Source organism: Crocuta crocuta, unplaced genomic scaffold, assembly GCF_008692635.1.
Source record: "Crocuta crocuta isolate KB4526 unplaced genomic scaffold, BGI_CrCroc_1.0 scaffold339, whole genome shotgun sequence".
Classification (NCBI taxonomy): domain Eukaryota; kingdom Metazoa; phylum Chordata; class Mammalia; order Carnivora; family Hyaenidae; genus Crocuta; species Crocuta crocuta.
In genome coordinates, this window is record NW_027530357.1 from 1,249,250 (window position 1) to 1,270,413 (window position 21,164).

At 51.7% G+C, this 21,164-nt stretch overlaps 1 protein-coding gene across 2 annotated transcripts in view; it reads right to left on the reverse strand.

Moving 5' to 3' along the window:
- Window positions 1–20,913, reverse strand: part of WSCD2 (WSC domain containing 2) — a 117,211-nt gene extending 96,298 nt beyond the window's left edge. For both annotated transcript variants that reach the window (XM_077765990.1, XM_077765991.1), the window contains exon 1: window positions 20,804–20,913. The gene's annotated coding sequence lies outside the window, so the exon portion shown is untranslated. The remainder of the gene's footprint in view (window positions 1–20,803) is intronic.
- Window positions 20,914–21,164: the final 251 nt, after the last annotated feature.

Genomic DNA, 21,164 nt, shown 5'->3' on the forward strand with positions numbered 1-21,164 from the left:
TCCAGTTGTGGGGGGGTGGCGGGGGAAGAAACGATGAGAGGTGTTATCTGGCCAAAGAGAGCAATTAATTGGCCATTAACCTATGGAGTACATTTTCATCTCCCAAACTCCCCGAGATTAGAAAGGGAACTGGATTCGTCCCAGGGAGCGCCTCGGTGGAGTCCCTGGCGGGCGTGCGGTCACTCAGTATGTGTGTGGCGGGCCCTTACGTGCAAGGCATTCTGGGAGGTGCCTGGAGAGACAGCCAGGCGGAAGGGGGCACCAGGCACAGTGAGGCCTGGGTGCCAACCCGTGAATGGGATTCTGTCTGGCTGTGGACCTGGGCAACTGAGAGGGTAGGTTAGATGATCGCAGCTCATCCCCCGTGAACAAGAAAATGGTTCTGGAGAAGGATGGTGGGGACAGAAGCCCAACCTTACGTATAGGTGACCCCTGTGAACAACACAATTTGGGCCACATGGGTCCATTTACACGCAGATTTTTTTCAATACACATGGTACAGTATGTAAATGTATTTTCTCTTCCCAATGATTTCCTTAATAACCATTTCTGTAGCTTATTTTAAGATTATAGTATATAATACATATAACATGCAAAATATGTATAAATCAACGGTTTCTGTTATCAATAAGACTTCTAGTCAACAGTAGGCTATGCGTAATTAAGTTGTGAGGGAGTCAAGTTATATGCAGATTTTCAATTGCAAGGGGGGTGTCAGTACCCCTAACCCCAGAATCGTTCAAGGTCAACTGTTTTAGTATCACTGAACTGTATGGTTAAAAATGGTTCGGGGCACCTGGGTGGCTCAGTTGGTTAAGCGTCTGACCGGCTCAGGTCATGATCTCACGGTTTGTGGGTTCGAGCCCCGCATCAGGCTCTATGCTGACAGCTAGTTCAGAGCCTGGAGCCTGCTTCGGATTCTGCGTCTCCCTCTCTCTGACCCTCCCCTGCTTACACTCTGTCATCTCTCTCTCTCTCAAAAATAAACATTAAAATTTTTTTTAAATGGTTCAGATGGCAAACTTTATGTTATGTGTACAGTTGACCCTTGAATTCAGGTCAAAGGAGGGCTTGACAGGCAGGGACCGGGGACCACACTGCAAACCTTCCAGCGGCTACACTGGGAGGCTGGTTCATGGCTCCAACAAAGGAGCTTTTCTTCCAGAGCTCGCGGAGGTCTGCCCAGAGTGCGTGCCCAGCCTGGCCACACTCGGCCACAGTTACCACCCACGTAAAGTGCTGAGGACAGTGCCTGGCACATATAGGTGACTAATAAGTACTTGCTCACTAAATTTCCATATAGGGAGCATAGAGCCTAACGGGGAGGCCCCATTAAGGAAACACGGTCTGCCTGGAGTTGTACAAAGAAGTACTCAGGAGGCTTTGGCTTCCAGGGGCACCTGGGTGGCTCAGTCAGCTAAGTGACTCTTGATTGCGGCTCAGGTCATAATGTCATAGTTCGTGGGATCAAGCCCTGTGTCGGGCTCTGTGCTGGGTACAAAGCCTGCTTAGGATTCTCTCTCTCTGCCCCTTGCTTGCGCACGAGCTCTCGCTCAAAATAAATAAATAAACATTAAAAAAAGAGAGAGAGAGAGAGAGTACCCATCTGTCTCTCCCAAAGGCTGGGTCTCAGCTTCCATATCTGTAAAGTGGGCCGTGAACACAACTTAGGGGCTGGGTGGGAATCCTTAGGCAATGCTGGTGTCTATTAAATGCTTACACTCCAGGCGCACTGGGAAAGCTTCTGCAGAGAAGGCGGGAGGAGAAGAGAAAACGTGGGGGCCCCCTTCTATCGCAGCGCTGAATCAAGCCAACACGGAGTCCTATGATCTTTGGCTGAAAAGAATAAAAGCCCCTCCATTTGCTCGGGAGGGTTGCTGACTTTACCTCCCAGGCAGGTCTGCTGTAACCCCCCCTCCCCGCCCCATTCAGCCCAGTCCCCGCCCCTGCCACCGGCTTGGCTGAGATCAAGGTTAAGGAGGGAGAGGTTTCAGGTGGCCAGGGGGCCTTGTGAATTTTACAGGCAGGACTCTTGGAACCGCAGCCTTGATAATTAATGTGTCAGTGGGAATTCTTTGATTACTTGCCCTCAGCAGACAAAAGGGAAAGGTAAGACTCTTTGGGGTGATGCCAGTATCTGGAGGGGGCTGGGGAGGAGCTGTACTTGCTTAGAAGTCAGCCTCAGACTCCAGAGCCAGACAGCCATCCTGGCTGTGCTTGACTCTGGGCAACTCACTCCACCTCTCTGACCCTCAGAGTCCCCACTGATAAAAACAGGATGAGGACAGTAATCTCATCATGTCATCAGAGGCTTCAGTGAGGCAGTCCATCCCGGGCGCCGGCGTGGCTCAGTTAAGTGTCTGACTCTCAGTGTCGGCTCAGGGAAGGGTCTCATGGTTTTGAGAGTTTGAGCCCCGTGTCGGGGTCTGTGCTGCAGTACAGAGCCTACTTGGGATTCTCTCTTCCTCTCTCGCTGCCCTTCCCCCTCTTGCACTGTCTCTCTCTTGAAATAAATAAATGAACTTAAAAAAATGTTTTTAAATCAGGCGATCCATCCGAGGCACGGTGGCTGGCAGGTAGCAAGTGCTCCAAAAATGGCAGTTGTTATTACAGGAGGGCGTCTGACGCTCGAAAAAGACTCTGCATTTGGTTTCTAAAGACCCAGGTTCTAGCCTGGTTCCACCACTCCTTCCTGTGAGACTTCTCCTCATGTCACTTAACCTGTCTGACCCTCCTCTGTCATACGATGAAAGAAGTGCCAGCCCGAAGAGGATTACAAGGAGGAGGACCTGGATTATCACCGTGACAAACATAACTGCAGCTCTACTTATCGATCAAGTCTACCGCTTAACTCTTCCCCAAGCCCTTCCCTTCCCTACAGGCCCGGGCTGCTACCACTCAGCCAGCTCGTGTTCGGCGGGCATCACTGAGCCAGGCTTCGCATTCCGGGCCCTGGGGGGAGACCACAGTGAAGGACCTGGACGTAAAACCAACACTCCAGTGTAATGGGGTTTTTTTTTAATATATTTTTTAAAATGTTTTATTTATTTTTGAGAGAGAGTGTGTGTGTGTGAGCAGAGAGAGAGGGAGACACAGAATCCGAAGCAGGCTCCAGGCTCTGAGCTGTCAGCACAGAGCCCGACGTGGGGCTCGAACCCATGGATCGCGAGATCATGACCTGAGCTGAAGTCAGTCGCTTAACCGACTCAGCCTCTCCAGGCGCCCCTGGTGCAACAGTTCTTAACTGGGGGCGATTCTGCCCCCTTCCCCTCCCGGGGACACCTGCCCACATCTGGAGATGTGTCTGCAGCTGTCAGTACCTGGGGAGGGGGCGTTACTGGCACCCAGCAGGTAGAGGCCAGGGATACTGCTCAACATCCAACAATGCACGGGACGTCCATTCAACAAAGATTTATGCGGTCCAAAACACCAATAGCCTCTAGGCTGAGAGAAACGCTGTTCTCTGGGAAAGCAGCAGAGAGTAAACTAAGTAAGTAAGTCAACCAAAGGGCAGACTGGAAGGTAGGAAGGGCCGTGGAGGAAGAGCAGAGCTGGGCCAGGAGGCCAGGATGGCCATGGAGGAGGTGAGAACGGTCAGATTTACTGAAGATCCCTTGGGGAGCAGAAGAGGAAGCAAGGAGTCAGAGATGAAGCTTTGAGCCTGAGCATCTGGAAGGATAATTAAGTGGTCCTACCAAGTGGTCTCTTTATATCCATTCTTAACTGCCCTCTCCCCCCAACCCCTGCCAATCTCCTCCTCTCTCACCCGTCAGGAGCTCCACCTCCCTTCCCCCCTCCAACTCTTCACTCCTGCCTGACCCTGTTCCTCCTGAAGGCCTCAGTTTAGATGCCACCTCCTCCAGGAAGTCTTCCTGGACACCCTTGGCTGGGTGAGAGGTCTCCTCTGGGCTTTCACACCACCCTGTGCTTCCTCCACTGAAGTGCTGATTTCCTGGTTTGTAATCACCTGCCTCCTCCCCCAGGCTGTCAGCTCTGTGAAAGTGGGCATCAGAAGCACTTAGTTCACCATGGGCCAACCATCCAGGTGTACCTGGGACTGAGAGTCCCCAGGATGCTCAGACTTAGTGCTAAAACAGAAAATCCCAGGGGCACCTGGGTGACACAGTCGATTGAGCATCCAACTTTGGCTCAGGTCATGATCTCACGGTTTGTGAGTTCAAGTCCTGCATCAGGTGAGCTCAAGCCCCACTTCAGGTGAGCACAAGCCCCGCTTTGGGTGAGCCCGGCTCTTTTCTCTCTCTCTCTCTCTCTCTCTCTTCCTCTTTCTCATGCCCTCTCTTTCTCAAAAAAAAAAAAATCAAAACAGAAAATCCCAGACAAACCAAACCCAGTAGATCGCCCCAAGTGTATGCCTGATGCTTTGCAGAGTCCAGTCCAAGGTAAATGTAATTCACGTTTGCTGACAGAACGGTGAGCAGGAGATGTGCATATGTTTCCTAAATGGATGGATGAGGCTCGTCATCAAGGAGTTAATAACCCAAAACCATGAGCCAGACTTCTGGAAGCCCCTGGAGGACCTCAACCCCACTCCATTCTGCTCCAAGCTCCAAGGTCCTGTACCAGTCACAGCGTTTCTGCCTTCCAGCCAGGGCCCAGATTCAAGATCGGGATCCAGGCCCACCCTCCCGTCGGCACAGAAAGGGAGGTCAATGCCGTGGGCAGACAGCCAGGACAGCAAGTCCAAAGACCTGATTCTTCTGGACCCAGAGGCCAGCACACCCTGGGCAGCACTCACTGCCCCACCTCAGGGCCCCATGTCCTTATTCGTTTCCCGTCCCCACCCTGTTATCTGACCCCATCCAGGACAGCCTATCTGCCCGTCTGCTGGTAGCCTACAAAGCTAGAAACTCAAAAACACTTCTCAGGTTTTGTCTCTTTCTTCCATATTTTCTTCTTTTTACTTTTTCTGGGGCAATCGGCTCTCCAACCTTATCACATTCTGAAAAAAGGGGCTAGACGGGTCCTCCAGCCAGGTGGCTCCTGTGCGAAAGCAAAAACCGTCTGGTTGCTTTCTGCACCTGTGAATGTGGCGCCCTCGAGGCTTGCCGGACACACAGGGGCATGCTCCACACCAGAAGCGACGTGTTGTGCTGGACAGAGACAATGACTGGGCTTAGAGCAGGGTGGTGGGGAACGTTCTCTGTGCATCAGGCCCATGTCGTAAGTTTCAGGCAGGGACGCCCCCAGAGGTAATGACCAGGGAGGAGGACACGGGGACATTTTCGTGGGACCCGTGACCCACGTAACAGCAGAAAACACAAAACAAATATGGACAATTCGGTGAATTATGCCATAATGAATGCACGCACGTCTTTCGGGACAAGAAACAGAGCGTCGCCCGCACCCCAGAAGCCCCTTCCGAGCCCCTTCCCCATCCAAGGTAACCACCATCCCGACTACCATGGCCATGTCTTCCTTGGTTTCTTTTTTAATGTTTTTAAATGTTCTATTTATTTCTGAGAGAGAGAGAGAGGCAGTGTGAGCAGGGGAGGGTCAGAGAGAGAGAGAGACACAGAATCCAAAACAGGCTCCAGGCTCTGAGCTGGCTGTCAGAACAGAGCCCGACGCAGGGCTCAAACCCACGAACCGTGAGATCATGACCTGAGCCGAAGTCAGATGCCTAACTGACTGAGCCACCCAGGCGTCCCTTCCTTGGTTTCCATATAATGGTTTAAGTTCGGTGTGCAGGCATCCCAAAGAAACTGAAGTTCAGCTTCCATTTCAAGCTTGTTATAACGAGAATTTTGTACTATAGGATCATCGGTGAAAGCCTTGTTCACCTGGCATTATTCCATGATCCACCCTTTGGTGACAGGTAGCTGCACTGTATTCCTTTTCGCTGCCTTGTGTTAGTCCATGGTGCGACGGAACTTCCTCTGACTTGTCTCTTCTACCACAAAAGGACATTTGGCTAGCTTTTGGGTTTTTTCACTATTATCATATTATAAAAATATACATGTGTTGTTATATACCTATAGTGATAGATTCGCCATGAAGCAGAGAATATCTACACAGACCATGATTTTTGTTGAGTCTATTATCTCAAAGTGGAAAAGAAGATTAGAGGCAATCTCACGCCACTTCAGCAAATACTGCCAAGTGGTTGTGCAAAGTGACCGTGCTAATTCATGCTCTCGCCAACAATGCATTAGGGTCCTCAACCCTCCTTTATTTTTAAGCTTTATTCATTTATTTTGAGAGAGAGCGCACGAGTAGAGGAGGGGCAGAGAGAGGGAGAGAGAGAGAATCCCAAGCAGGCTCTGCACTGTCAGCAGGGAGCCTGATATGGGGCTCGAACTCACAAACTGCGAGATCATGACCTGAGTCGAAACCAAGAGTTGGACGCTTAACTGACAGAGCTGCCCAGGTGCCCTCCACCCTCCTTTTAAATTTCAGCAAATAACCACAACCTTTTGCTGCACCGAGTGGCTGGCTTGGAGCATGAGCACAGGAAAGGAGCTCAGTGGTTTTCTGACCCTCACCCAGAGCAGACAGTCTGGAGAGGCAACACAGGGTAGTTAAATTGTCATTCAGTGCTGTAATCACAGACCCTGACAGAAGGATCCAGAGTTTGGAGAGCTTATGGCAGGGGAGATCTGACCTGGTCTAAGGGAGCCCCGTAGGAATTCTCGGAAGTAATGCTCCAGCCAAGATCCAAAGGAGGAATTGCAATTAACCAGGTGAAGAAGGGTAGACATGGAGAGGGAAGCATGCTGGCCACCTGACAACATGTGCAAAGGCCCTGAGGTGGAAGGGAACAAGACGAGATTCAGGAGCTAGAGAAAAAAGAGCCAGAGAGGTTAAGAAATTTTCCCGAGGTGACACAGCATGTTAGTAGCAGAGCTGGGTCTAGACTCCACACCTAAGGGGTCCTTGACACCCACAGTTTAGTATATATACAATGGATTCACTAAGGCAGGCCCCTCTCAGAAGAGACAGGACCTCTGGATGCACACAGGCTGGAGTTCAAATTCAGCCCTGCCATGTCCTTACTGTGTAACCTTGGCAAATCCTCTCACCGCTCAGAGCCTGTTTCCACACCCGTACACAAGATGACAGTGATGGTAAAGCCGCTAGCCTCAGGGCGGCTGTGAGCAGAAAAGGGGGTCTGTGCTCGGAAAGGGCCCAGCAGAGAGTGGGTGCTCAGTATGTAGAAGGGGCAGGACCACCTCCCAGGAGAAGCTAAGCTTTGCAGAGGACCTACTATGCGCCCAACACCTCCTTAGGAGACAGGAGCTACGAGGATCCCTCTGTTACCAGAGAGAACACGGACACTCAGAGAGGTAAAGTGACCTGCCCTCAGTCACACAGCAGAGAGCGGGAGCCAGGATTGAATCCCCCGTTACCTGGAGGGATGGCAGTTGAATCACCTTTTCAGCCTCTGCAGGGAAAGGTTTATACCAGGAAATCAATAGTGTGAAGCAGGAAATCAGAGGAAACATTAATAATCTCAGGCAGCAAAATGAATTGCTTCTAAGCGGCTGTTCCCACAGAATTCCAGCCACTGAGCCTGTTACAAATGGTGCAGCTCACGGTATAAAGGTTCCCCCGGGACCATCCGGGAGGACACTAAACGCAGGACCCAGGATTCTAGAACACTGACCCAGTGTGTCTTCTGAGTCATCCACAACACAAGCTCTCTAGGGTTCAGGCAGGACAGGCTCTGTGTCCCCTTAGGTGGGGACACCTGACTTTACCACGCTGGTCCAAATATACCCACAGATGCTTGCTCAGTCTGCCCTGCGTTTTGCAATCAGTATTTCCTACTATACAAAGGGACCACAGTATACTCAGACTAAAAATTTATTTTTCTAATAACTTGACAAATGGCATTTTAAAATCTAGGACAGTTAATTGTGCATTTTTTAAAATTTTTAAATTTACTTATTTTTGAGAGAGAGACAAAGCTCAAGCAGGGGAGAGGCACAGACAGAGGGAGACACAGGATCTGAAGCAGGCTCCAGGCTCTGAGCTGTCAGCACAGAGCCCAGTGTGGGGCTCAAACTCACAAATTGTGAGATCATGACCTGAGCTGAAGCTGGACACTTAACCGACTGAGCCCCCCAGGCGCCCCTGTGCTGCTTTTTTAGTGTGAGGAGGGATGGGGGGGAAGCTTCTCTGTTTGCATATACTAATAAACACAAAAATTATGTTTTAAAAGCAAAACAAAAAAATAAAACAAGAACATCTGAATTTGGTGGCCAACATTTACAACGGGGTGAATTTTGCATAAAGTCTTAGAATTCTCAGGGCGCTGGGGGGCTCAGGCAGTTAAGCATCCAACCCTTGATTTTGGCTCAGGTCATGACCTCACAGTTCATGGGTTCAAGCCCCGTGTCAGGCTCTGCGCTGACAATGTGGAGCCTGCTTGGGATTCTCTCTCTCCCTGTTTCTCTCTGTCCCTCCACTGCTCTTTTTTCTCTCTCTCTCTCAAAAACTAAATAAATAAGCAAACACCAACCTTGGAATTCTCTTGGAAAAAACAGTGGAGAGAGGGGGCCACCCAGGGCTCTGCACTCCCAGCTGACACTGAGCTGGGACTAGAAGCGAGAACCCCTGGTGATGAAGCAGCAGCTTGTCTAGTTCACTATGGTCCCTCTGCTCTGTCTCCTTTCCCGGGGACCCACCCTCCCCTGGGGGGGGGGGCNTGAGCCATCACAGCTTATAGCTGGTCAAGGGACACGTGAGGGGGGCCCGTTATGAGACATGGCTTTCAGGGACCAGAGTGGAAGGGAAGTGACAGGTACGAGGCTCGCAGCAGTCANCCACCTGCAGAGCCCCCGCTGGCCCCTACAATCAATGTGCTGGCAGCAAGCACCGCCGTAGCAGTGCTAACGAGAGTCAGCACTTACTGAGGACCCTGAAGCTTGAACCTATTTCCAAGTCACAGCAGCTGGTGACAAGCAGACATCCGGCCAAGAGGTCATTTTAGCCTGACCAGCATTCACATCCCCGTCTCCAGTTCCCTGGGTCCTGATTTGCCTTCGGGGACCCATCCCTCTCCCACTGTTGGGCTTTGCGGCTCAGGAAGCAACAAAGAGTCTTCACCCCCCCCCACACACACACACACAAGGCTCCAGGGGTCACGTGACTTAGATTGGGGCCAACTTACATAGCGTCTGTTTCTTTGGCCGTGGTGACTGGTTCCAGGAGGCCCCAAGGCTCAGTTCCAGCACTGGGCTTGAAGCTGGCACAATGTAAACATGGAGCTACTGATGGGCATTCGTGCCCAGAAGACAGCCAGAGCCAGCCTGGGTCGGAAGCCCACACAAGGAGAGTCCAAAAGAATGTGAGGGAGAAAGAGACAGAGAGCTGGAACATGGTTGAGCACCTGGATCCAGCCACACCTGAAGCTAAGCTGCTAGTTACACGAGCCAAGATATTCCCTTCTATGCCTGAGAATAAGGATGCAATGATAAATTTAAGTTGCATTTTCTGTCTCTTATGACCAAAAGAATCCTGATGAGTATAAACACTACCATTATTTCCATTTTACATGAATAATGAATTGCAGTGTACGGGGAATGAAGTAAATTACCCAGGGCCACAGAGCTGTGAACTGGGAACACATGAATTTAAGCACAAATTCATGCCCTAACGCTAAAGCACAAAGGTCAGAAATCTTACAAGTCTCTTACAGGGCTGTCCCCGTGCCCCTCAGAGCAGAGGGTTGAGGACTTTAGGAATGACGTATGTTCAGAGCTGCTGGTGGTACTGTGGCGTGTTGAGGGGACCAGGAAGGGAGGAGGGGAGGCGGCAGCGTGATGAAATCTTGAATTATTATTTAAAATGGTTCAGATGCCATAAGGAGAAAAATCAAAGCTTCAAAACACAGCTGGGATTCGTTTTTCAAAAAGAAAAAAACTCCTTTAATTAAAAAAATATTCTCTAATAAAAGTTAAAATAGCCCACAGGCCATCAGGTGACAATTGAAGGAAGACAGGGCATTTCAGGAACTTAAAGCAGATAAAAAAAACTAATTTGTTGACTCTTTTTCCCAAAGCTCACTTCTCCCTCGGAAAGCTGTGTGTTTTGCATGATGAAGCTGAAATCCTGAAATCACTGCTATCCGCTCAGCATCCTCATTGTTCGGATTTCAATGGGCTCCCACCTCACATGGGGGTGCAGGGTTTTTCTTGCTGCTCTGATCGGGGTTTAATGGAATCATTTCACACTCTGTGCTTAAAATCTTTACAAGGCTTTCCACCGCTAGAAAGATAAAGAGCAAAACACATATGCGGCCCCCAAGGCCCTGAGAACTGTCCACTTTCACTGTGTACCAGCTCCTCACCACCTGAAAAGCCACAGCGTCCATGCGTTTGGTTCATGCCACTCTCCTTCCTGCCCCAGGACCTTTACACGCTGCTTCCTCAGTCTTCCCATCCTTCACCTGGTTAATCCTGCTCAGCCTTCAGATCCCAGCTCATTTTTCTCTTTCTCGAGGCAGCCTTCCTTTAAAAGGCCCTCACCTGTGCCATACAGATGTCAGGAACCTTCTCTCCTGACAGTTACTTTGAGTTGTAATCATACCCAGGACTGCGTCTTGTTTTTCTCTCCCCTGTCTTCGCAGGGCTTGCACCCAGAAAGGGCTCAAATACAAACTTGTTGAGCAAACAAATGGGTGAATCTTGATGGATGGGAGGGCCTGGTATCAGCATGCCACGGAGTCTCTCAACACCTGGACTTCCCTTGACCGCGTCCACAGCCCCAACCCATAGTCTCCCAGCTTGTCTCAAAATCTGCTTGCACGTCTGCCTTGGGGCGTGCATGGCGCCCTAGGCATGACACCATGCTGAGAAAGAGCATGGGCTCTAGGTTTGGACCTGCATTCAAATCCCGGCTCTGCCCCTCTAGACTGTGTCTTTCTAGGTTTGTTGTTGTTGGATAGTTTGTCGTTGGAGTCACTGTCCAGGGTCTAGCACAGAACCTGGAAGATCTGGTAGGAGGTAGGCACCCAACAGAGAAATACTGGGGAAATGAATAGATGCCCAAGAATGCTTTTGCATGGAAGAGGAAGCTCAAGTGCAAAGAGAAAACTTCCTGGAGATGCCCCAGTTGGTTTGAGGAAGGTGCAGAAAATGGCAGACTCCTCTCCCCCACTGGTCCTGAACAGAGGCCCATGAAACTTTAATGCTATAAGGAATCTAAGTGACGCCCATTCAAGAAAATGGCTTGTCTTCCGGCTCAGATGATCACATTGCGTACTTCCTCTACACTGGGCACGATCTCACTGAATCCCCGTAACAACCTATCATGGCTAGCATGATTGTTCCCGTTTTAAAGATGGGGAAATGGAGGCACAATGAGCTCAAACAACTTGCCAAAGATCACCCAGGTTGTAAGTGGTAGAGCTGAAAATCGAACTCAAGCCCGTTCGACTGTGCAGACCAAGATTTTGGTTCCCTACTCCAAAATCAGACCGGAGTGAGGCAGGCTAGTGGACATGTATGTAGAAGATGCTGCTGTAGTTCTCTGAGGCTGTGGCATCTACGAGTCTGACTCATCACCCAACTCCATCCCAGGGCCCTGTGCTGGCAGGCCTTTCTGCACACAAACCACCGGACAGCCGGAACCCCACATCTCAGCGCTGTCGCCAGCCTGGTCTCCGTGGGTGGCTGGCTCCCAAATGAAATACATGAGATGCAAGCTAACATCCCAAGTCAGACACCAAACAGACAGGGGTGCTCTGGTTTTATAGCAGCAGCTTTAGCTCATTTGCAGCTGCCCCTCCCCCTTTTACAGATGAGAACATCCAGGCCAGAGATGGGACCACTGGCCACTGTGAAGAGACAGGCATCGGAAAAACCCAGATTGGCCTGATTTCAAAGAACGTTTATTTCTTGAGCGCCCACCATGAGCCAGACACTCTTCTAGGTACGGAAGGTGTCACTCACTCAACACTGCAAGAAATGAAGAATNGTGAGTTTTCAGACACCTGAGGCATCCATCATATACAGCAACATGTATCAGTTAACGCAGTGACTGAAATATTTGATACAATGAATGATTCTTCACCCTCCACCCTGCCCACTCAATGGGGCTCACTGTTCCTTAACCGCATCACAGAAGCCAACATCTTTGCTGTTCTCCCATAGGACACAGTGTATTACATTGTTTCTTAACTGGTTGTATGTTTCTGTAATGCTGAGATAAGCAGAAAACGGAGGGGGGGGGCAGTCATTTGACCCCCAGCACTAAATTCCCCGGGGCTGTGATTCTTTTGTTTTCATGCTTCTTTTTTACTTTTTTAAAATATTTATTTTTGAGAGAGAGACTGCATGTGTGCCCAAGTGGGGAAGAAGCAGAGAGAGGGAGCCAGAGGATCCCAAGCAGGGTCCAGACTCAGTGCTGACAGCAGCGAGCCTGACGCGGGGCTTGAACGCACAAACTGTGAGACCATGACCTGAGCCGAAGTCATACGCTTAACCGACCAAGCCACCCTAGTCCCCCTTCATGCTTATGTTTATAATCTCTTCATCTGTGCCCTGTTCTCAGGCTGCCAAGCTGTTACTCAGGGTTGTAGTCACTGTGCATTCTCTACCACCCACACATGTCTAATCTGCTCCCTCAATAGGCTACCATCCTGGTAAATCAGGTCACTGAGCTTATCAGAAGAGTGTGCAAAGTAAGAGTAAACAGGCTCTGAGCGAGAAATGCTGGCTCTTTTCTGATATAGACGCTGTGGTAATGAAACGGAATGACTTTCTTGTTCTATTTTTTTTATACAGCAGAGTTTCCAAGAAATACAGCCTGTGGTTATTACAGCGATATGCTCAAAAGCTTTACAAGAATGAACGCGAGTCTGATGGTTCCAGAGATTCTGGATTTTCTCCTTGTCCCACAGGGTGGGTGTCCAAACAACAAAGAACTCAGGCCATTGGCTCATCAATGGACACTCTGTGCAGTGAGACATCAGGGCCATCTTGGCACCACGCAGCTCACCTTGGGGACAATCTAAGAGACGGAGAAACATGAATGGCCTGCCATCTCAAGAAACTTCTACACAGTTTGTCATGGCCAATGTCGTGTGGCCCCAGCTTCCGGAGGACCAGGGACTGTGAACCTGCCAGTGCACATGGCCCTGTAGCACCTGATGCCCATGTGAGTCATCTGCCCTTCAGTGTCCCCAAGGGGGACTCTCTGGCTGTGCATGGTCACTCATGCCCACCTGGACTGCAGCCTCGCCCACTGACCTGCGCTGGCGAGCATCGAGTCTGTGAGGATGGAGCCTGGTCTGGCTCATGACACTCCCACGTTCATAAATCAGAGGGAAGAGAAAGCAGCCTTCTTTTGAGAGGCTCCTGAAATAAACTCACCACCTCCACCTGGGAAAGACAGTGGCCACCCAGCAGAGAGGGGACACAGGAGAGGCTGGGCACACAGGCTCTGGGGTCAGACACACCTGGGCTCAAACCCCAACTCTGCCACTTCCTGGCTGTGTGACCTGCCAAGTGAATGAACTTCTCTGAGCCTCTGTGTCCTCACCTGAAGAGTAGAGACAGGAGTCCTCTAACTCACAGGACTGTCACAAGGACTCGTGAGAGCAGAAGTGAAGCTCTGACACACCCCACAAACGGCAGCCCTGAGGACAATTCCCAGAAGCATCTCCATCCTCATCCTCATCCTCGGGAGGGTCCACAAAACAGGGTCCTAAACAACAGGCTTGGAGCAGAGGCCAGTATTTTAAGACTCTGGGGCTACTCCGCTTAGGAGAAAGAAAATGGGACCATAAAAGGCCTTACTGGTCAAGTCTTTAGCAATTGCGTTTCATTCTTCTCCCATTCTACGGATGGAAAAACTGAGGCCCCAGGAGGGGAAGAGACTTGCTCAAGGCCACAAAGTCAATGGGTGGCAGAGTGGGGACCCAGATCCTTCACTTCCCATCCACAGGCTCTTCTCTTCACCCACACTCATGGGACAACACAGAATTTAAAGGAATCAGCAAACCCTAACAACACATCTGAGAGCTGAGCTAGAAACTTGAATGCCTAGACGTGAGAGGTACGCTGGGTCAGGCCCTCCTGCCACCTAGGACTCCAGGATGCATTTGCTGGAGCTGTGAACACCACACAGCTATCCTCCCGATTTCCAGGTATGAAGACCATAGTCACCTGCTTCCCACTGGCTGGCTGGCCCTGGTCTCTTCCCTTCTCTGGGTCTACGTCTCCCCATCTAAGAATTCTCCCAGCTCATAAACCTCTGGAGTAGCTACCCTCTTCCTGAGCCCCTGGAGGCAGGCCCCACGTACCACCCCATCCACAGCGATTGAGCCAAGTGCACTGACTTCCTATCTCCCTGCTCCCGGCCGACACCCAGGACGCTGGCTGGGCTTTTCAGCTCGGAGGTCGGCATTTTTTTTTCCTGTAAGGATCTGATAGTAAATATATTAGGCTGTGCAGGGCCATATGGACTCTGTCACAACTACTCAACTCTGCAGTTATAGGTGGAAAGCAGTTATAGACAATATATAAATGAATGGCTCGTCTGTGTCCCAATAAAACTTTATTTATAAAGGCAGTCAGTGGACTGGATCTGGCCTGTGATTCCCACGCTCTGTTCTGAATCATTCCAAGTGGGGTCCAACACCTCCTCTAGGACTAAGGTAAGTAGCGTTTCCTGGTTTGCATGGGACTCTCCTGGTTTTAGCACTAAATCCCACATCCTGAAAAACCTCACAGTTTCAAAGACAGTTATTACCCATGACCGCTGGCTTCTCCCATCTCGCCACTGCTCTGGATGTGACATTCAACTGTCTCCTCCATAAGAAAGAAGAGGAAGAGAAAGAATATGAGAAAGAACTGCTGTTTATTGGGGCTTCCCCTGTGCCAGGCACTGTGTGAAGAGCTTGATCAGCATGACTTCCTTTGGTCTTCCAACAGCCCAGGATGGAAGGGCTGAAACTGACCCCAGGAAGAGGTCAAGATGAAGCTGGATCCTAGTCTCTTGTACCTCCTTCTTCCTCTCCACATTGTAAGCTCCTGGGACAGAACTGGGGTCTCTCACCTCTGAATCTTCAGTGCCCAGCACAGAGTATAACAGTTATAAGATTCTGAGCAAATGCTGATCATCAGCAATCATGGATGCTAAATGAATGAATTTGTGAATGAATGAATATGTGAATGAATTAACATCTGAATGAATGAACAAACAAATCATCCCTTGACCCTTCCCACTTCGATGGTTCATGATTCATTCCTGCCTATACAACCTCCAGGTGAGTTCAAGGGAAAAGGCCAAGTGTATGCTATGCCGTCAGTTGGGTCAAAAACGTCTGCTGGCATTGGGGAGGCAATATGACATCATAGTTTTTTAAAAACATGGTCTCTGGGGTGCCTGTGTGGCTTGGTCAGTTAGGCATCGGCTCTTGATTTCAGCTCAGGTCATGATCTCATGGTTCGCAAGATTGAGCCTGGTATCAGGCCCTGCACTGAAAGCATGGAACCTCCCTGGGATTCTCTCTCCCCCTCTGTCTCTTCCCCTCCCCTGCTTGTGCTCTCTCTCCCTCTCAAAATAAATAAACAAACATGAAAAAGATTAAAAAAAAAAAACATGGTCTCTGATATCAGGGGATCTGGGTGCAAATTCCAGGTATGCCTCTTCTGGGCTGTGAGATGGGCAACCTGTTGTAGATTAGAGCAGAAGACAATAACAGAAAACCACCTCTGAGGACATACGGGCATGGTGTGAGGTCAACACTCCCCAAAACATTATACGTTATCATCATTATCACTGCTGATGTAGGGATGAGCAGAAAGCCAGGTAGGAAGGGGGATATCCATGGTCAGAAGCACAGGTATTCATGACGCAGCGAAACAGGAGGAAATACAGACTGCTACTAACTGCATCAGTCAGCTAGAAACAATAACGGTGCGTAACAAACGACTGTATAACCCCAGGAACACACAATAAGGAGCGTTTACCTCGCTAACCTGCTTGTGGCCAGCAGGAAGGAGGCTGGCTGAACTAGGCTTTTTACTGAGGTTTGGGCACAGGGTGGTTGGACGTGTGTTCGTTCTGGGGCCAGGCTGAGGGGTAGCAGCTGCCCGGGAAAGGGGGGGGGGTTCTTCCCTTAGCTGCGGCAGAAACGCACAAGGCCCCCTGAGACCTAAGCTTGGAATGGACCCATGGTCATGTCCACCTCTCACTAATGACCAAGGTCAGTCACATGGCCAAACCCAAAGTGAAGGAGCCCCTGGAGTGGGAAAAATGGCAGAGTCTCACAGCTAAGGGCGGGGGTACAGGGAAGAGCAACGGGGGCCAGTGACTCCTACCCCAATAACCAAACACCAGCTGAAGCTCAGAAAGGGGGCCCCACACCAGCCCTGCCCTCCGCACCAGCTTCCTCTCCTGCTCTTGCTATCAGCATGTGGTCAAAACCTGGAAGAGACCCCGAGCACTATACACTTGCAATCCTTGGGGACCCCATCCCCATCCTTTCAACATCTGGACCTGCTCTGGGGAGCCATTAATCTCGGGCAATTTCTTTCCTCACTTGATTTGTTTATTTAAGGAAAACAAGTTGCTCCTAATTAGAAGCACTGCTGTTGAGATGTTCAGTGTATCCTAGGCTGCCTATTTTCAGACCTTCTGCCTAAAATTATACCTGCGCTCTTAACATCTGTGAGTTTTTCAGCAACTGTCCTAAGCACAAGCTTTGGGCAAGAGAGACTCGAGGCACGGGGTGGGTGCCAAGGGAATCAAGGGGGTCCAGAGATGTCAGAGCAAAGGCACTTGAAAATATGCACAGGCAACGTCACGACAACCTGCTCGGAGCTGGCACAGGTCACTGAATGAACACTTGGGGTGCACAGCACAAGCACAGTCCCGACCTGGGGGGCAGGGTGAAGAGAGGATTTATCCTTTCTTAATGTTTCATTTATTTTGAAGAGCAAGAGCCCAAGTGGGGGAGGGACAGGCGCTGACAGCAGAGAACCCGACATGGGGCAAGAACCCACAGACCATAAGACCATGACCTGAGCTGAAGTCAGACGCTCAACCGACTGAGCCACCCAAGCGTCCCAAAGAGTAGTTTTAAAGGTTCAGAGCGGTTTTCTGCTGAGAAGCTCTTGGTAGTGCTTCTACCCGCCCCCCCAGAACTTTACACCCCTGTGGACACTCAGACACACCCGCAGACATGCACACGGTCAGAACACACACACACATACACACACACACTACACGCACATAAATCCTACCACCCCCACAGATGGGCAAACACACCCCAGGCACACACACTCAGAACCTCACTCCTCCACAGGAGATGTGTGCAAAAGTTACACTGCAATCCCCGCAAACACGTGTTCAGAAACACCTGCACATGGAGACACACTCAAATGGACTCTGCAGCCAACACACCAGATACTGACACTCAGAAACACACATGTAACACGTGGAGATACAATTAAGTGTGCAATGCCACACACAGGCACACACACTCAGACACATGCATATCCACACAGGAAGGCACAGAAAGTTCACCCTGCCATACACGCAGGTACACACCCACAGAAACACACAAGGACGCAGACACACTCACAGAGGTTACACCCCAACAGGTCCACACATGTACAAGAGACAAGCAAGTGTGCGATGCTGTATACGCACGTGCACGCAGAGACACAATGCTGAAGAACATGCAGGCTCTAAGGACGCGCCACAAGTTCACACTCACATCTTTGCACACGCATGCAGGCGCTCACAAACACTCACACGGGCAGGTGCAGGCAGCACGTACAGCTGCAAAAGCATGACGCACCCAGGCAGCCCGCCCGGCCTCTCCCACCCAAGCATCACCACCCGGACCCATCAGGTGCGTGTGTGACACCGAGCAGCGGGGCACCTGCTGGATCACAGACACGTGTCCAATTCACACACACCCGCTGCTGCACACTCCCAAGCGTGTACACACTCCCACACCTGCTCTGACTCACACAGGCACACAGTCCCTTGCAGACACGTGCACACACACACACTCATAAATCCATAGACAAGCAATCTCACAAGTACACACCCAGACTCACATGTATGTGCACACACACATAAGGACAAGCCATCTCACAAGTACACACCCAGACTGACATGTATGTGCACATACACATAAGGACAAGCCATCTCACAAGTACACACCCAGACTGACATGTATGTGCACACACACATAAGGATAAGCCATCTCATGAGTACGCACCCAGACTGACATGTGTGTGCACACACACGTAAGGTCTCAGCGGAAGTCAGCCTCATAGGAGCACATGTGCACAAGCCTGCATGAGAATGCATTTACACACGTGCTCACACATGCATCTACACACACACCCACGTCCTACTCCACCAAGAAAGCAAACCGCTCATTTTCTCAGAGTCCTGAAAGTCAAGCCCACAGACTGAGCGAACACCCCGCAGAACAGCTACTGTCTCAGTCCCTGCCGCATGCCCATGAACTCTCTCCAAGTCGGCCCAGATGAGGTCTGCCTTCTGCACCCACGGCCTCAGCACGGACCCAGGGGAGCCCTTGTTCGGGGAAGGACACAGGTGTCCCAAGCCTCAGAACCACTCAGAAAGAAAGAAGACTGACCAGTCTACTGCCTTTCCCCACAATCTCAGAAACCCTTCTCCCTTACCCCAGACACACACACACACACACACACACACAGCACTTTTCCCCGGCGCAGCTGATCCTGTAGGGAACAGCAGCTTTGCCTGCTCCAACAGCCTCAGCAGACAGGGTGCCTGACATCCAGACATCCTGAACTTCTTGGCCCTGGGTCCCTACACACAGCCGCAAAGTTGAAGCCACTGAGACAGCTTACCTCCACCTTCTGTTGTCATGGCGACGCAGCAGCTGGGTGCTCATCCCTCCCAGACCTCCCTGAGCTCCTCTCCAGGAGCTGCTGGCCCAGCAGAGCTTTGATGAGGAGGCAGCAAGGGGGTGGGGATTGCAGGTGTTAGCTGATTGGAGAGAACAAGGGCCCTGCCCCCCGGGCGCCATCACCTGGTGCTCAGGTGGGATGGGGGACAGCCTGGCGGGGGACAGCACCCCTTTGCTCACACACACACAAGACCCAAAACCAGACAGCCCTGCTGCTGCCTGCCTGTGTCCACGGGTCCCTAGTCTTCACCAGACTCCACAGTAAGCACTTTCCACGCACCATCTCAGCCCCCCACCAACACTGTTCCCAGCAGGAGCAGTGAACCCCCCGCCTTACAGAGGCACCCCAGGTTTGGAGGGTGAAGCGACTGGACAGACTCCAATGCATAGAGGTCCTGGGCCTCTTAAACACTGAACTTTACATGACACGATTTTGAAAATCTCATCCGTGACGACCGCTCAGGGCTGAAGAGCATCTGAACTAGGACCTCTGAGTACACATAAAATCTCTTCATTTTGCAGAGGTGGCAACCAGAGCCCAGGGAAGTCTAGCAATTTGCCCAAAGTCACACAGCAAACCGCCTGCAGTCTTGCAGCTCCGTCTTCTGACCCACGGATGAGGCTTCCCTGGGACAGTGAGCACCAGCCTCTGAGCTCGAGTCTCCGCGTCCCAGCTCCCAGCGGGGTCCCAAATCAGAACCCCTACCTCATACCTCAAGAAGGGCCCCGGAATCACACAGCAATGCTGTTCCCCAGAAGCAGATGCAGGATGAGCAAACTATTTCTAACCTTCAAGACACGGTCAGAAGCACTTCTGCTACCCGCCTTACCGACCAACCAGTCCATCGAGATGACCCGAGCCCTAGGCTGTAACCCCAGCTACACGATGCTGGATGCATCTAGAAGGCTGTGACCACAGGGGTGGCTCCAAGATGATCCTCCGAGACCAGGTGGCCTCTTGGGACCATGCTTTTCACTAGAAGGAAGAATCTGGCCAAACTCATGAGCTACGTGCTTTGCTGGGCAGAGCCTCAGGGGATCTAGATGGGGGGGAGGGAGTGTTCTGCCTGCTTTCTCAGAGCCACAGATGAGGGAGCCAGGAGCCTCTACCCAGCTGACCCTCCCAGCCCCCTTTCCACACGAAATGTGTCCCTCCCCAGGCTCTGAATGGTCTCACTGTGCGGCCCAGGTAACTCCCCGCAAATCTTTTGCTCAGCTAAGGAGCTGCAGTTAATGGAAGGTGATCCCCAACCTCTCCTCGTGTGTCCACCAAGGAGATGAGTTCCTTCCTGTGATGACACTTGGGGCCGTGGGTTTCTGACTGCGTGGGCTGCCCTGTCCCCAGGTCTCTCCCCGTCTCCAGACAAGCACAGGGCAGGAATGGACCCAAGCAAGCCTGCAAAGCCCTCACAAAAAGCCCATCCCCTGGGCGGCCCTGGACGCTGGCTCCGGGTGCCAGCAAACCGCACGCACAGGTACCACCGCAGCAAGCACCTCGTAAAGCCAGACTGGAAATATGACCAGTTCCCTCCCCCTCGGAACTCCCAACTGGCCGAGAAAGGGGTAATCCGTGAATTAAATTAAAGGGGCCCACGACCTTCCCCCTGGCCCAGCTCAGCCTGAGAAGCCTCCAGTGCCTGCCTTCGGGGACCCAGCGGGGTGCCCGCAGGAAGGACGCCCGGATGAGCTGGAACGTCCCACCCTCTGCCAGAGGAGAGAAAGTTTGTCATTTACCCGTGCTGGGTTGTCACCACTCGGCTTGCCTCACACACCTGAGTCCGGGCGCCAAGCCCCCAGCCTGCGGGGACGCGGCCGGACCCGGAAGCCCGGTTTGGGGGCAGGAATCGGGTCGCAGCAGCTCGGCGCCCCGCTCCCGGCTGGAGCCCTCCTACCCGGTCCGGGCGCCCCCGCCCTTACCTGGGGTCTCGGCCGCTTGCAAACTCTGCCAGCGGAGCCCAGCGGGCGCCGGGGTCTCTCCCTCGCCCACTCGCGCGTCCCGCTCTGGGGGCGCCTTCCCAGCTGCCGGTTGCTGCAGTGGCATGAATNGCGCTCCGCCAGGCCTCCCGGCCTCGCCCTGCCCGCCTGTAAAATGGGCTCGCAGACCCGCGTCCGGGGTGGGTCGGAGAATTAACGGAGCCGATTAGGCGACGTGCCAGGCTGCGGGGAACTGAGCAAGCGCCAAGTACCCGGCAGAGGGTTTGCTGCTGCGTTCAGAGGGCTTCGCACGTTACCTCACAAATAGCCAACACCCCGCAAAGGGCAGGTGGGTCTGTTGGCA